The following is a 14,924-nucleotide window of genomic DNA, read 5'->3' as shown; positions in this document are numbered from 1 at the left end:
CTGCAAAATAACCACTCACTCAGAATTCAGCATTTTGGAGGATTCTTCTTTCTTTGCTCTTCAATGATTTTAACATGAACAGGCAACCACAGAAACACACACACACACACACACACACACACTTGTGTACTAGAGACTAACATATGGTTTAGGGAACAAGAAGAAAAAAAGAAGTGACACAGGAAAAGAAAGCAGAATGACAAGCATGAGTCAACCTGTGTTCTTCTGCGCAATCATACATGCAGGTCTAGAGAGTCTACAGAACGGCAAAGAACAAAAAGAAATGACACCAAGTCTGACAGTGTGAAGCATCCAGGGCAGTCTGACAGCTTCCTTTCTGCCTATCGGTTTTACTTGCTTCTGTCTAAGTGTCTGTGATATGCTGAGAGAACATGAGAGGAGGGTGAAGAGGTGTGACTGAAAACAACTAGGCTACATGGTCCATGTATTTGTTTTTGTGTCATATATCATGGTCGTTTTCTGAGCTAGTGTGTCAAATAATTGCAGCGCAGAATAAGAATTAATTATTTTTCACAGATTTCTCGTACGGTTCTTCTTTTTCTTATGGCCTATACTGTATATATTTAAAGAGGCGGTATAGAGTCGGTGTTTGCTCGGTCACAGTGGATGTACAGACAACCATTACCAGAGTACCTTTGATACAGACGCAAAACATTCAAACACATCACTATCACTCGAGAGTGAGTCCAGCAATGTGTGTAAAATGTTCTGCGTTGACTGTTTAATGACTCTGAGAAGAAGCTGTGTGATTTTTAGCCAATGTATTTTAAAAAAATGCAGTTGTGTTACAGCAAAATACTGTACAAGAATATGTCCATGCAAAGGGAGGATGTCCATCTATACATACACATACTGCATCTGGTATAACATCTTGGACCTTGACTTATGTTCATTTTAAACTTTCAAAAGAGAATGGCAAGATAGCTAATGTTTGCTTTGTTTTAGCTTTCAAAATAATTTGATTTCCTTACCATTTTTTTTACCATTTTAAAATAACATGCCAATTTTTTTTGTGATCACCGTGTGACAGGTAATAGCAGATGGTGCACAGAACAGATCAACATAAATTGAACAAGAACAAAAACCCTCTCCCACCCCCCACCCTCTGCAGTTTCGAGGAAAACAAAACAAACCAATAAACAGAAACCACACCTTGCCTAATCGCTCTCCTCTCGTTCTTGTGGGGTTGAGGTCATTAAGTCTGATATTTGTGCTGCTGCGCTTTCCCATAGGCTGATAGTTGATGATCTGGCCTTGTTAATCCTTGCTGTAGAGAGCTCAAGCATAACTATGTCCAGAAAATACGGCAACCACTTTTTTATACAAAGCAAGTGAGGGGTGGAGCCAGCGTTGAGCTATGCAGTTGAGCCGGCTAGCCAAATTTTCCTCTGTCTCCCAAGCAGGTGTAATTTAGAGTTGTCATTAAGTAACAAAACAATCGGGTCAGTCGGAATTAGACATCCTATCACCTCAGATATTATTGATGTTTTATTCCAGAACTCATGTACCTGTTCACACTCCCAGACCATATGCAGGAAAGTTCCAGTTTGTTCAGGTTGACAGAACTTGCAATAGGGAGTGGGAATGGCTTTAGAGACGTCTCTCTTCTGAGGAGTCCAATATGTCCTATGACTTATGTTGAAGTGGATATACTGGGGATTTGGGTTCTTGGAACAGTGGAAAATGTTGTCCCAAACTGTCTCCCAAATAATTGCGTTCCCCTCAGGGCTCAGCTCTCGCTCCCATTTCTTTACTTTTGGGAGTTCTCCTATGGATACATGCATCAGTTTAGGGCTGCAGCTATCGATTATTTTAGTAATCGTGTATTCTACCGATTATTCCATCGATTAATCGGATAAGAAATGCTTTTGTTTTATTGAAGAGCAATAATAAACAATAGTTTGGTTCAATTTTCGGAAAAAGCTAGATTTTTGTTGCCTACATTGCTTACAATATCATCTCTCAAAAAACTAAACATATGAAGTGCATTTAAGTGCCATATTACATTGTAAAATTTTTCAAAGAAAACATTTTCTGAAATGACATCAACCTCACACTAAGGCATACATTAAACATACATAAACCTTAAGTTGTGCAACTTAACTTTCAGAACTACAAGTTTTTTCGTGAAGAGAGAGAGTGGTGCGCAACAATCAGCCGTTTATCCGAAGGGATAGTCAACAAGTCGGCTCTTTAGATCAAATTGTGGTCACCACAACGTATTTTCTTGTCTGTTTTTGGTAGTTGGTGTGTTTGGTGTAGTCGGGTCCTCTTCGTGGAATGGATGAGAAATGTTTTCTGTTGAGATGCTGAAGCATTGACGTTGTGCTATTATTGTGGTAAGCTAGTTCGGTTTTTCAGTAGACACACTGTCCAGAGTTTTCGTTTTAATTACGTTTGAACTGATTCCAAACTTTGGACACTTTGTCGTTTTCTCCAGCCTGTCTCTTCTCTTAGCCCCTCCCTATTTACGCTCTGGCATGTGCCGCCAGCAGACTGAGCAGCGTCTGGTGTGCGACAATAATAATGATCCGTGTGGAAACACCGTCCATCAGCAATACAACGTTGGTAACATTGATTTAACAAAGCTTCGAGGCAAATCATTTTGCATCGAGGATTTTTTGTAATCGAATTATTGGAGTTATTCGAGGAATCGTTTCAGCCCTACATCAGTTTAGCATACATCTTGGACACTAACACACAGGATATCACAGGAAAATCAACAAACCATTTAATGACTGGGTGCGCCTCAAGACTCAAGACTGTTTCCCCATGGCACTCCATAACATTTTAGGGCTGATCTTTAGCTAAGACAAAAGTAGAAGGATGTCCTGGCGACCTCAAAACTAGCTCCCAGGTCTTCAAAACTCAACTAACCTTTCTCATTGAATGGCTGGTCTAAAGTATAAATACCTCTGTTACTCCACTGCTTACAAGCAAAGGGTTTGTTACCAGACATTAATTGTGCCATATTGGGGTATTCAAAGATAGCCTGCTAGAGCTTCCTGTATTTGGTCCGAAAGTCCGAACCATCCAAAAAATGCTTTCACACTATAAACGAACCGGACCATGGTTCAGTTTGATCCAGATCGAGACTACCTCTTTTGGTCGGACCAAATTTCGGCCGTTTGGGCCGGACTGTGGTCCGGGGGAGGTTTCACACCTGTAATTTTGGTTCGGATCAAACTGAAAAGTCAGAAAGTCCGGACCAAACAAGGTAGGTGTGAAAGCCCCCTTGAACTACTGGTGTGGTTTAAATGACTCAGCATGTGCAAAAAGATTAGTGCTCGGATTACACAATACCCTTTGGCCCGAATACCAACTACTACAACCTGGGAAACACAGAGAACCAATCCACATATGGATAACACCTTTCTTGAGTGTGGTTGCAACCTCATGCCCTGGGAATGGATCTCACTGGCAGGGACTGGGATTCTGGTCAAGACCCAGCATGTGAACAGAGTCAAATACAGAGAGAGGGAGATCCTAGAAGAACCCTGCTGCAGAGTGCACACACAGTCCCAGACAGGAAGAGCATGAGTGGTGGAGGCACCGAGCCAAGGCCAAGCTGGAGTGCAGTTTGAGTTACCTTGAATGACCCAGCCAAAGTTTGAACTTGCACTCCACCAAAACAAAACGGTAGAGAGCTGAAGATCACAGCTTACCAATAATAAATCCCCTTCAAGTCAGACAAAACCTTAGAGGCTCTGCAAGGAAGAAAAGGCTGAAATCTAAGTCTACAACTCTTGTAGAGGCAGAGACAAGAAGACTTAAAGCTTGAAGCTTATCAAAGTATCCACTGTATTGTATTTCAGCTAAACCTTTGAAACCTGCTTTCTTAGTCTAGGATAGAAGTGTATGCGGTAAACAGTGGCAGGAGATAAATGATTAGCGCCGCTGCCATAGAAAAATATCACCTCAAACACAGTAAACTCCTACTTCTGCTTTAAGCATCCAGAGTCAGGGACAGACGAGGGTAATCGATCGAACCCCCCCAGACACTGCCAACAGTTTAGCAGTTATTGGTTGTTTGAAAGAGCAGTTGGCGCCAACGAAGGCTCCGCTGCCAGAGTTCCAGTATTTGATTTCATTCTTGTAAGGTGCTTAATCAAGCAGTCTGCAAGCATTGGGTTAAAGGAAAGGAAAGGATGCTGCATGATTCCGTTATAGACAAAAGTACACGTGGTTGACTTCTGACCAATGAAACATGCTCCCAAAGCAAATTAGTTTATTTGAATAGGGACAGATGCTACAACATAGACAGTTTTGCAGCAAATCTCCCATGTACAGCAGCACAGCATTTATAGCTATTGATAATTTCCAAATGCCTGTCCCTAGATACTAAATATTAATACGTGTTACGATGTTACTGCACATATCGCTTCAATACTTCAATGGTTTTGTACTTTCAACACTTATGAATGGCCTGTAGTCATTACAGCTGGAATGTTAATTGCTGTACGGTCCTAGCTGACTTTGACACAGCCACTCTGACATGAAGGTCAGGGGAAATTATGGAAAGAGTTGACTGCTTGCTTTGAACAAAATGAAAGATGTATTCACTATTTACACTTTTTCAAAGCCGTGTAGCACATAATGAACATGCGAATGAGTGTGTATTGATATTAGTATCCAGCTTATTACCAGGTTTTTGAAGAGTTCTGGTTGTATGTTTGCGAATGTAAATGTATTCTGGTTTGAGAAACTTACAGTAGGGCGCTTTCAAGACTCGGTGGGATTCGTGAAGTAAGTTGCAACATTGTTGCATTTTTTCATTTGGTTTGGGTTCAGACTGCACTTTATTTGTCATACAGTCGAAACGATAGCTTGCTTACTAGACAGAATATCCGCGTGAAACCCCCAACTCTTCCTGGTCTCAGAAATAATGAAGCAACACAACATTTATAACGTCTTGGGTTTACTGGCTTTTGCTTTAGTGTAATATTTTAAAAGAAGGCTAACAATGAGCTGCTGACAGACAGCGAGTGAAGGAAAGAGTGGGCCCTGATGAGAGAGAGATGATGTGTTGTCACACAGACAACGAGTGTCATATGGTCATAATAGGTTATGGATTTGAAAGTTATCATCCCTTAAATCATACATCCGTAAATTGTGTGCAAGGTTGAAATTGCAGGCTAGTAGATGCATTATTTTTTGGTTCACATACTATATTTATGAGAATGTGATCCAACCTCGAACCGCCCCAACTATGTGTACTCCGCAAGTCTGAGCTGAATGTCTCCTGTAGTCTGGGCTCCGTTTCAGAAAGCAGATTTAGTTTTTTAACCCTGAGGTGAGCGAAACTCCGGGTTTTCTGTTTCAGAAAGAGAGGTTAATCAAACCTGAGAGAGAGGGGTAACTCCAGCCCGTTTTAGAAAGAGAAGTAACTTAACCTCAGAGTCAGTTACTATGGTAACTGAGCCTGTGAACCTAACCTGGTCGGGAGCAGGTTTTCTTCAATAAACCGAGTTTTTTTTAATGTTTTTGTAGTGTTCCCTGGACACAAACCAGTGAGAGCCATTACAAATAATTAAATATTATAAATTATATTTGTTAATAATCATGGTGCTGCATGCTCAGAATAATTAGTATCTTACTTTTTCGCCCGCAGGATTGCACCTAATTTGATATAGGTGTAATACCATTCCAGTTTTCACAAGTAATATTATAGGTTACCTGTGATTAAATATGAAATTAATACACTGTCAATGCTTATGCATTGACTCGAGCAGCAATTTTTTCCCACACCTTTTTAAACGAATGAACGATGTTCAAACTCGCTGTATGTGCGCATGAGTATTTCCGCCGACCAGTTTGTTTGTGGTTGTTACCATGGTGAATCGTAGTATCATGGCTCCATTCATTCTGCATTTTTATTGTGGTGGTGCACGAGCTTAGCTCTAAGTCAACCTACTCCGAGTTGATTGAACCAACTCAAATCAGCGGTTCTGGAACTGAAAACTCAGTTTCCCCCATCTCAGGGTAAATCAACTCAGAGTTCAGGGTTAGACTCAGAGTTTGGTAAACATCCTTCCTGAAACAGTCCTCAAGTGTGTTTTGCAATCTGCGATGCAGCAGAGCGGCAAACTGTAGCAGCTTGTTTATCTCAGAGAAATAGACTGCGGTCAAGCTTTGTCAAACCAGCCACCGCTAAAGTTGGAGACAGACAGCGGCAGAGCAGAGCAAAGTCTCTGTGAGCAGACGTAATAATGCCGCTTGTGAAACAATGTCTCAAACATTTAAATAAAATGAGCTTGTTTGACCGTGGAGATGCAAGAAATATGCAGTAGTCCAGAACACAGGACCTTCATCCTGTATTTACTTTCTTGCTTCCGCCCCAGACACATCAGACCAATAAGAGGAGTGAACGCTGCGTGGTTTGCAATGATGCATGTTGGGTCGCTTTGATTTTTCTCGGTGTGAAACGAAACCTAACCAAAGGGTCCACGTTTACAAACTCATCAGCTGATTCAGACCAGAGCAAATTAACTATAAGTGTGAAAAATGTAGACGACCTTGTATGACCCCTTATACTGGTTTTGAGAGAGCCTAATGTACCAGCTCAAGAACTCCGATAGAAAGCAGGATACTATGCCCTGTAACTAGGTTTAAGGTTTCTGGCTCATACTAGTCAGTCCCTCCAGGATTTCGCGGCCTGTTTGTTGAGATTGTTGCAGCCCAAAATGCCTGATTTCACGGGAGCTTTTGTAAAAAAATTGCGATAAAAGTTGCAATGTCTTTCGTATGTTTGTTGTAATGAAGTTGTGGGAGACAGTGAAAGTTGCAAAAAAATTGCGATTATTTTTTTTTTTCAAAATAAAAAGGAAACATGTTTTGGGGAGAATAAAACTATCCTGGGCTGAGTTTTCCTAGTAACCTTACCAAAAAGGCTCAGGATAGGCTACTGTAAATGTTGGTATAATATGAAAATGGCTGGTGGATTTAAGAAAAAAAAAAAAAAAAAAAAATGTATTGAATGAATCAAATTTGAACATGTCTGTCAGTGGCTTGTTGATATTTACATTGTTAGTTAATTTCCTAACCTGGCCTGGGACACATTCATACGGTTTGATAAAGTACTGACTTTACCTTATCACTGTACTTACAATAAGGAGCGCAGCTGTCCTCAATTTAGGTAATCGTGTCGTCTCATCTCCTTTTTCTCCTGCATCCACCGTGTGTGTGTTGTTTGTGTGTGTGTCTGTGTGTGCACGTTTGTGTGTGTGCAAGCGTCAGTCGCGGGGGGTACGGAGCAGTAGCCCCACCCGCTGCAGACAGCTGACAGCAAGGATTCAAACGGCAGCAACTTCAGCGACTTTTAAATCGTTAAAGTCTACATTGATGTTAAAATGTATCGGATGGTCTGAAATGTTTTGCACGGTCTTTCACTGTACGTTTTGTTGGTAAATGAGTCACACACACACACACACACACACACACACACACACACACACACACACACACACGTCTCGTCTTCAGATCAAAAACAAGGAAATGATCAACCCCGTTTTCACTCCCGCTTGGTCATTGGCTCTCAGAGTGCACGTGGGACAGCTGTGATTGGTTGAAGATGCGGGAAACTTCAGGTTATTGGTCAAATGTGCGGAAAAGTTGCGGTCGCACCAAATTCGCGGCGATTGGTTGAATTTGCGTGAATTGGCGAGATCGCAACATCGCAAAATCCTGGAGGGAGTGACTAGTGGTTCGTCAGAATAACAATAAACGAAGTAATGATTAGCTATGTGATGAAACTTAAGTCAGTTCAAGTCTACCCCCAGTAATGACGAGAATACATTTGTTACTCCTGTTATCCGTTACTGGTGATCAGATGTATAATGAATGAATGAGTATATTGCGATATCTAGACAGCAACGCACCATAGACGAGGCAAAGTTGTTTTTTCTGACAGCTGCAGAGTACAGTATGTGCAGCCAGCCAAACACAACACCACCCGCCACAGTTTGTCAAGGGTTCAGCCTCATCGTCAATATCATATTGTCCACACTGAAGTAGCAAGACATGCCACTGAAATATTTTATGGTTGACATACTGTACGCTGCCGTTAGAAAGGTGCAGCTGTTATATTTATGTTTTTCTTCTACTCTTCAGTAATGGCTTTTTTTACCAGGGACAAAAACAGACACCAAACGTATTATTTAAATTTGAAATAGTTTTGGCCCTAAAAAAAAAAAAAAAAAAATTATTCAACTTCAATTTACTCTATATCCACACAGTGTTGCATGACAGGTAGGCCTGTCGCAATACATCATATATCTCAGCCATCTGACTGGACCCAATCAAGCTTTTGTGGCAGGAAATTCCACACTTTCGATCAATAGTGTACGTCAAAATGGTACAGAAAGTATCCGACAAATATAAAATTATGGTGACAGGAAACAAGAATATTGTATGTTAACAGTGTAGTGTATATACACTCTAGTTATCAGGGTGGCCGAGAGGTCTGAGATGCCAAGGTCTCTGGTGTCTGACTTAAAGTTCACAGTTCAACTCACACATGACAAACAACTCTGATACTCATATGCGCCACTATGACGCCTGATGTTCTCAACCTTAACATTTTTATTTTTGACATAGCATGATGGTCATACCCAATGTTCCTGTTTCGGCATCTGTGTAGTTCATTTTGGTCCATAGTCCATAGTGTAAAACACCACCGTGGCCCGGGTGTAGTTAAAACACCCACATTTCTCTGACAAACAGCAAGTCAATAAACAGTCCAGTCCTGTATTGTTCAGGGGGAACGAGGAATGTCTTGAAATGGTTCCTTAGGGAGTACATTCTTGGTCCAGTATGCAGTTCAACATTGTTCATGCTATCATGGCACAATGACGAGATTTAGGTTTAACATACCCATATTCACCGTTTGTCAGAGCAATTAAATAATAATGTCCTAATTTAATTTAAAATGCCACATAGTAATATCTTTGACTAGATTAAATAGGATTTATTATCTATTAAGAGCTCAGTGTAAAACACAGTAGACCGTTTAAGTGTTGACAAGTTCAGATCCTGATGGCGAGACTTTTCAAAGGTTATTGAACATCTCATTGACGGACATAAAACCTCATTCCTAAGCTTTTGGGATTCAAAAAATTTTCTCTCGTTTATAAAAACATCCAAGAAAAACATAGAATCACATATGGTGCACATTTACGCTCACCTTTTTCCATCATAAGCCCACACTACAGCCATCTTTTTATTTTACAATTATGGCATTTTTTTTTTTTTTTAACTTAGCAAAGGAACTTCAGATAATCCCACAGAACCAGTAAAACCAGAGAAAAGTTGGCTGGCAATATAAGAAAACAACCCCACAACTGCTGCCATATTCGGATTCAAGTTGCTAAATCTTGATTGGTGCATGGAAGTATGTGAAATCACATTTTCCAACTGAGTCGATAATAACTTGAATGCAGGCTACCAGTTTCAAGTGAATGCACCGTCTGTTGTTTTTCCCAACAACGGCAGCTGCACACTGCTTAACGTCCCGCTGTTGGATCCTCTACAGTGAAATACAGTCACATTTTACACTGTTTAGCTGTCAGCATTTTAACCATGTTTAATCCAGCTGCTAGCTAACGGTAGGCTAACGTTAGCTGCTGTCGAGTGTAGTGTTAACTAGCCTCATGTGCAGCGATGTTTCTGATACCTATAACGTCCGTTTCAGAGCATCAGAGAGCACCGCAGACATATCAGTGGCACCGAAATGAGGCACCGAAATCTGCATTGCTATTCGGTCCAGTAGTTACCGGTCGTTAAGGCACAGGTGCCGTATTAGCACCGGGTCTCGGTACCCAACCCTACTTAAAGGGTAACTTTTTTTCAACCTGGACGCCATTTTCCTAGGTTTGTGTGCAAGTGACTGATGGGAACAACAACCTTTGAAATTGGTCCAGTATTAAGCGTGAACGCTGTAAGCGGCACCCACAGACCGGGCTGCAATGTAACCCTATGGGGCAAATGTACATCGTCAGTTTCATCCTCTAAAAGTTCTGTTTTTGCCGCTGACAGGCTCAGATTATTATTCTAAGTGTCTGACAACATTATGGAAAGGATCCCTACAGAGATAGACCTTTTTAAAACCTCTTTAAGACCTTTCTGTTTAACCAGAAACAGACTCCATTTAAAAAAAAATCAATACTAGCGTGTATAGAGCCAATATAATTTCACATCGGTAAACTGTGTTTATTTGTGATGGTTGGAAAAGTGGAAAGACGACCCAAAACACCTTTTCACAGTTTTATTTAGTTTCTGACGACTTTAATTAAGTTTATTTTACGATGCTAAAATTACTGTTTATTTACTGGTGGCTTTAGCAATTTTGCAGATGTTTTTAGGTTTAAAAAAAGGAACTTACTCTTTAACAGAAAGGTCAATATCCTTAGAAATCCTTTCCATAATGTTGTCAGACACTTAGAATATGAATATGTCCATTGGGAATATATGTACAGAAATATCTCAGAAATTCTAGAAAAAAAGACATTAAAGAACTTGCCCGAGAAAATCACATTTTCAACTTTTCTTCAGTATCAAAGTAATCTAGTGATAGTTGTCTGTACATCTATGAGTACAATGCAAACAGAAACTGCCAATAGCTAATTCAGCTTACTTTTAGGGTTGCTAATTTGCCAAAATGTAAACAAATATTGACTAAACATTGGGCTTACAGGTAGGATAGCACCTACCTGTAGCTGAAATTATTAGGCCCCTTTTTTTTATACATAATCACGGTTCTTTGTTTTACCGCAATTAATTGCCAACATTAGCTAAGATCTTAAGGTGTATGACTGGTAGTTGTTGATTTTGTTTAAATATGCCAATTTGTAATTATATAAGTGATTAGTGGTCAGACTTTACTGTTTATTTGTATTATTTTAATTGTTTATGGCACTTGACCCTATAAACATTCATAGTAACAAAAATAACAAAGGGGGGGATACAGTTAGAAGAAATGTTTTATGATAAACATTTTATAGGCTGTGTATGTGTGTTATTCAAAACCTTAATTTGTTTAAAAGGTAATAAATATTTTTGAAACTTGACTGAAAAAGACAATCATAATGTTAATAGCTATTTGTTCGGAGACAATTAATTGTACGGCAAAATTTTGAATCGTTACAGCTCTAACCATTACAACATCCCATTTGATGATCTTTACGTGGGTCTTGGTCCTGATGGCACTAATTATTTCCTAACTCCTCCTAGGGTGTGAGTCCGATCTGACCGAAATTTTGCAGGTAGACTCGGTAGCCTCTTGTGAAAAAAAATTACAAAATTAAAATTTTCTTGTCTTTAATACTACCCCCTACCCTACCCTAATACCCCTTGTATTCTGCCTTAGCATTGCCCACAAAATATAATCGGTCATACAAAGGCAAAATACCATAACTTCTATTTTATAGCACAATGTTATGATAACAATGATAACTTTTACTTAAAATGTAAGCAATATTAATCCTATTGGAATCACTATGATAAAAATGGCTTCACATTTATCAACATTATTAAGGAGCCACGTTGGTTTGTTTTGGTCTTATAATACATCCATAGATGCTCTGCAGAGAGGATGGTTAGTTTAGCCAGCAGTTAAGTTCACAAGAATTTGTCCAAATTTCAAAATTTGTGGCAAACTAAGATAAACAGTTAGACTACAAACCGACAGCTTTTGCTTCAGCTCGTTTGTCAAAATTAGCTATTTAGAGTAGAGTAGAGCTGCGTTTGTGTAAACAGCGTGGTGGACGAGAGTGGACTGTGCCCAGACAGAGATTGAAATATATCACTTCCTACATGTGTATGCCTGTAGACAGGAGAGTGGGTATTGATACGCATTTACTTTTAGGTTTTATTGTAGCCTACTTACAGTAACGAGCATAGTGGTATCTTTCCCAGTCAGGTACATGTGCGTGTCAAAAACCTGGTTTAAAGTCAATAACGCAGCATTTCATTGTTATTTTAACAGCGCATTAGTAAAATGTGCCTAGGCTCATGCACAGCGCGCACACTATGCTTGTTACACACACACGATTACAAATACAAATGTTACGGTGCAAATCCTCCATCATAATAGCAATGTGCCAAGGTACAAACGCGCCTGGCTTTTAAAGGGAATGGGAGATGACACTCTGATTGGTTTATTGCATGTTACGCCCAAAACACACCTATGATTAATGAAGACACTAAGTACAACCCTTTTGAACCATGCGCCTGGTGCACAGACCCTTTTTTCCGCCATCAAACTAGCAAAAGTGGATTTGGACACGCCGTAAATGCACCTGCGCCAGGCGCTTAGATCGTTAAAATAGTGCCCTTCGTCTCTCTGACTTCTAAACATCACTATCAACCACACAACTAACAGAATAAGCCTTTAAATTAGACAAATAATAAAAATTTGAGTTTGAGTTCAGACACAAATCTAACGGCCATGTGTTTACAACACTGAAAGCTACCACAGGTATTTAAATACACCGATTCAGTAAAAGGACACATATTAGTACACAAATTGTTGGCTTAAACTTCTACGAACTGCGGAGGATGTTACAAAAGAGCAAGAAGTGTAAGCATCAAACTGAAGCCAACACAAGAAATAAAATCATAATCATCCTAGAATCCAAACAAAACAAAAAATGCCTGACATAATCAGATCCATAATAAGTCATCAGGGGAATGAGAGTTCACAGGGATGAGGTTTGAAAGATATGTAAAACTTACAGTACGCATAACACTGAGCTCAAAGTTCAGTCTTACTAGATAAAAACAGCAAAGGCTCGTATTTCGTATTAAAAGTATATATTGAAAATACACACTGACAGATGGATCCCCAGGGCAGGCAGATTGTGTGTGTGTGTGTGTGTGTGTGTGTGTGTGTGTGTGTGTGTGTGTGTTCGTTCCACATGTGTCTGAAATATATGAAGTGCTGTGTGAGGTACAACAAAGATAGCACAATGTTTAGACTTGCAGAAAGGTATTTAATGAGCAACTCGACTCACCTCATATCATCCCATCATATTTACAGAACACTGATCTGTTTCTAGCAAGGCCTCCTGGCTGGGATTAAACTGATTAATAAAGTAATGCAATCTCATGAGGCAGGCAAATCAACCAGACTGATAAATTGGTTTGTAGTATGAATCAACCCACAGGGTTCAACGTTAAGGGGTTGAACTTGCCCCAAGGCAAGAGTGTCGAAAAGAACGTAGAAACAAATGTCAAAAAGCATTAAAAACTTAAAAAGAAAAATCCAAATAAAAACATTTTTTAAAAAGCGTCAAAAGGGTTAAAAACAACGCCGGTAAAAACGCTGAAGAAAGCATCAAAAAAGCGTCAAATGTCATAATACATCAAATGAGGAGAAAAAAAAAAATTGACAGCATCAAAAGCGTAAAAAAAAGGCACCAACTCAATTCTTGATTGGTCAACGGAACATTCACATCAAATCATTCAACAAGCGTTCTCCGACGGGGGCGAGACGATAACGGCATTCATGATAAGCTGACACCCGAACTGGCAACTGGGTCATTATATTCACTTGCCCAACGTAGCGTTTTACTTGCCTGACGATCTACGAAAGATCCACTAAAAATAGCACATTTCTTTAAACAACCTGCATTATGCATTATACCAGCATGTATCTTATGAAGAAACAGTAAATATAATAATGAAAAGAGGAATCAAAAATGTTAAACCAAATGTTCCACCAAACATTCAACTAAATAATTCACATTCGATTAATTGCAGGCTTCAGGATTGGCTAATCGCAGTCCTTCAAATCTCGATTTCGATTTGAAAAGGATTCATCGCTCAGACCCATTTCAGGGAAACCTAAAGTTGATTGAGTATTATACTTCCATAAATCTGTAAGGGCCTTTTCACACCTGAAAATCCGAAACCAAGGTCCCGACCAAAGTTAATGTTTTTGTTACATTGTAAACATTGGATCCGGTTAGTTTTGGTTTCACACTGCAGTTATGCAAGCGCACTAAAGAACTCTAAATGACACAACAACTACGTCCCGTTGTCATCACATATGGTATGTGAGCTGCATCTCCTGATCCTTGACATTGATAGGTTTGTAGATGAGCTTCTCCGTCCTCTCGTATCCTCTCTCTGGTGTGGGAATTTTTGAGAGTTTTTTCCAACTGACTGCTGCTCTCCCCCGTGCTACCACGGCTCTTTTAGTTTTGTTGCTTTGTTGAGAAGCAAGACACGGGAACTTTACTTGGGTTTTGTGGAGCTGCAGCATTTATTCAGAGACACACTGAAACCTGTACTGTACATTTACTACCACTCAACAAATAAACTAGGCCTACTAATTTGTTAGACAGCTGTTGTGTCTCTCTCTCTCTCTCTCTCTCTCTCACACACACACACACACACACACACACACACACACACACCAGGAGCTTCCCCGGTCTTATGAAACGCTATAGCCTGCCAGAGCTTCCTGTATTTGGTCCGAACCGTCCAAAAAATGATTTCCATTTGGTCTGGACCGTGGTCCAGTGGAGGTTTTACACCTGTACTTAAGTGCGGATCAAACTAAAAAGTCCAAACTTCCGGACGAGGTAGGTATAAAAGCCCCTTAAGTCTGGATCCTACAGGCCCCACAATGCAACCCAATAGCATCAAGTGTTTGTGGAAGACTTAGGTGCGTGTATTTGGCGAGGGGTTTAGGTGCCCTTCCTCAAGAAATTGTGACGTTTTTCAATTAAATAATAGGGGCAATTTCTCCGTACATTTTGTGTCTCTTTGTGGGTTTTTGCATCTCTTTGTAGTGGCGTTATGTCTCTTTTTGGTCATTTGTGTTTTCTTTGGGGTTGTTCTGGGTCTCTGTGGTCATTTGGCGTCTCTTTGTAGTCAGTTTGGACCATTATTATTTCTATATC

General features: G+C 39.9%; 1 protein-coding gene across 5 annotated transcripts in view; it reads right to left on the bottom strand.

Moving 5' to 3' along the window:
* Positions 1 to 14,924, bottom strand: part of thrb (thyroid hormone receptor beta) — a 162,722-nt gene that overhangs the window by 138,272 nt on the left and 9,526 nt on the right. Inside the window, exon 1 of one of the 5 annotated variants that reach the window (XM_078268358.1) lies at positions 1,174 to 1,192. The exons of 3 other annotated variants lie outside the window; for them this stretch is intronic. The gene's annotated coding sequence lies outside the window, so the exon portion shown is untranslated. Of the gene's footprint in view, positions 1 to 19; positions 39 to 1,173; positions 1,193 to 14,924 lie in introns of those variants that run through there. One more of the 5 variants, XM_078268359.1, reaches the window with a different exon arrangement.

The sequence above is a fragment of the Sander vitreus genome, chromosome 14 (assembly GCF_031162955.1).
Source record: "Sander vitreus isolate 19-12246 chromosome 14, sanVit1, whole genome shotgun sequence".
NCBI lineage: Eukaryota > Metazoa > Chordata > Actinopteri > Perciformes > Percidae > Sander > Sander vitreus.
This window is presented reverse-complemented; position numbering and strand designations above follow the sequence as displayed.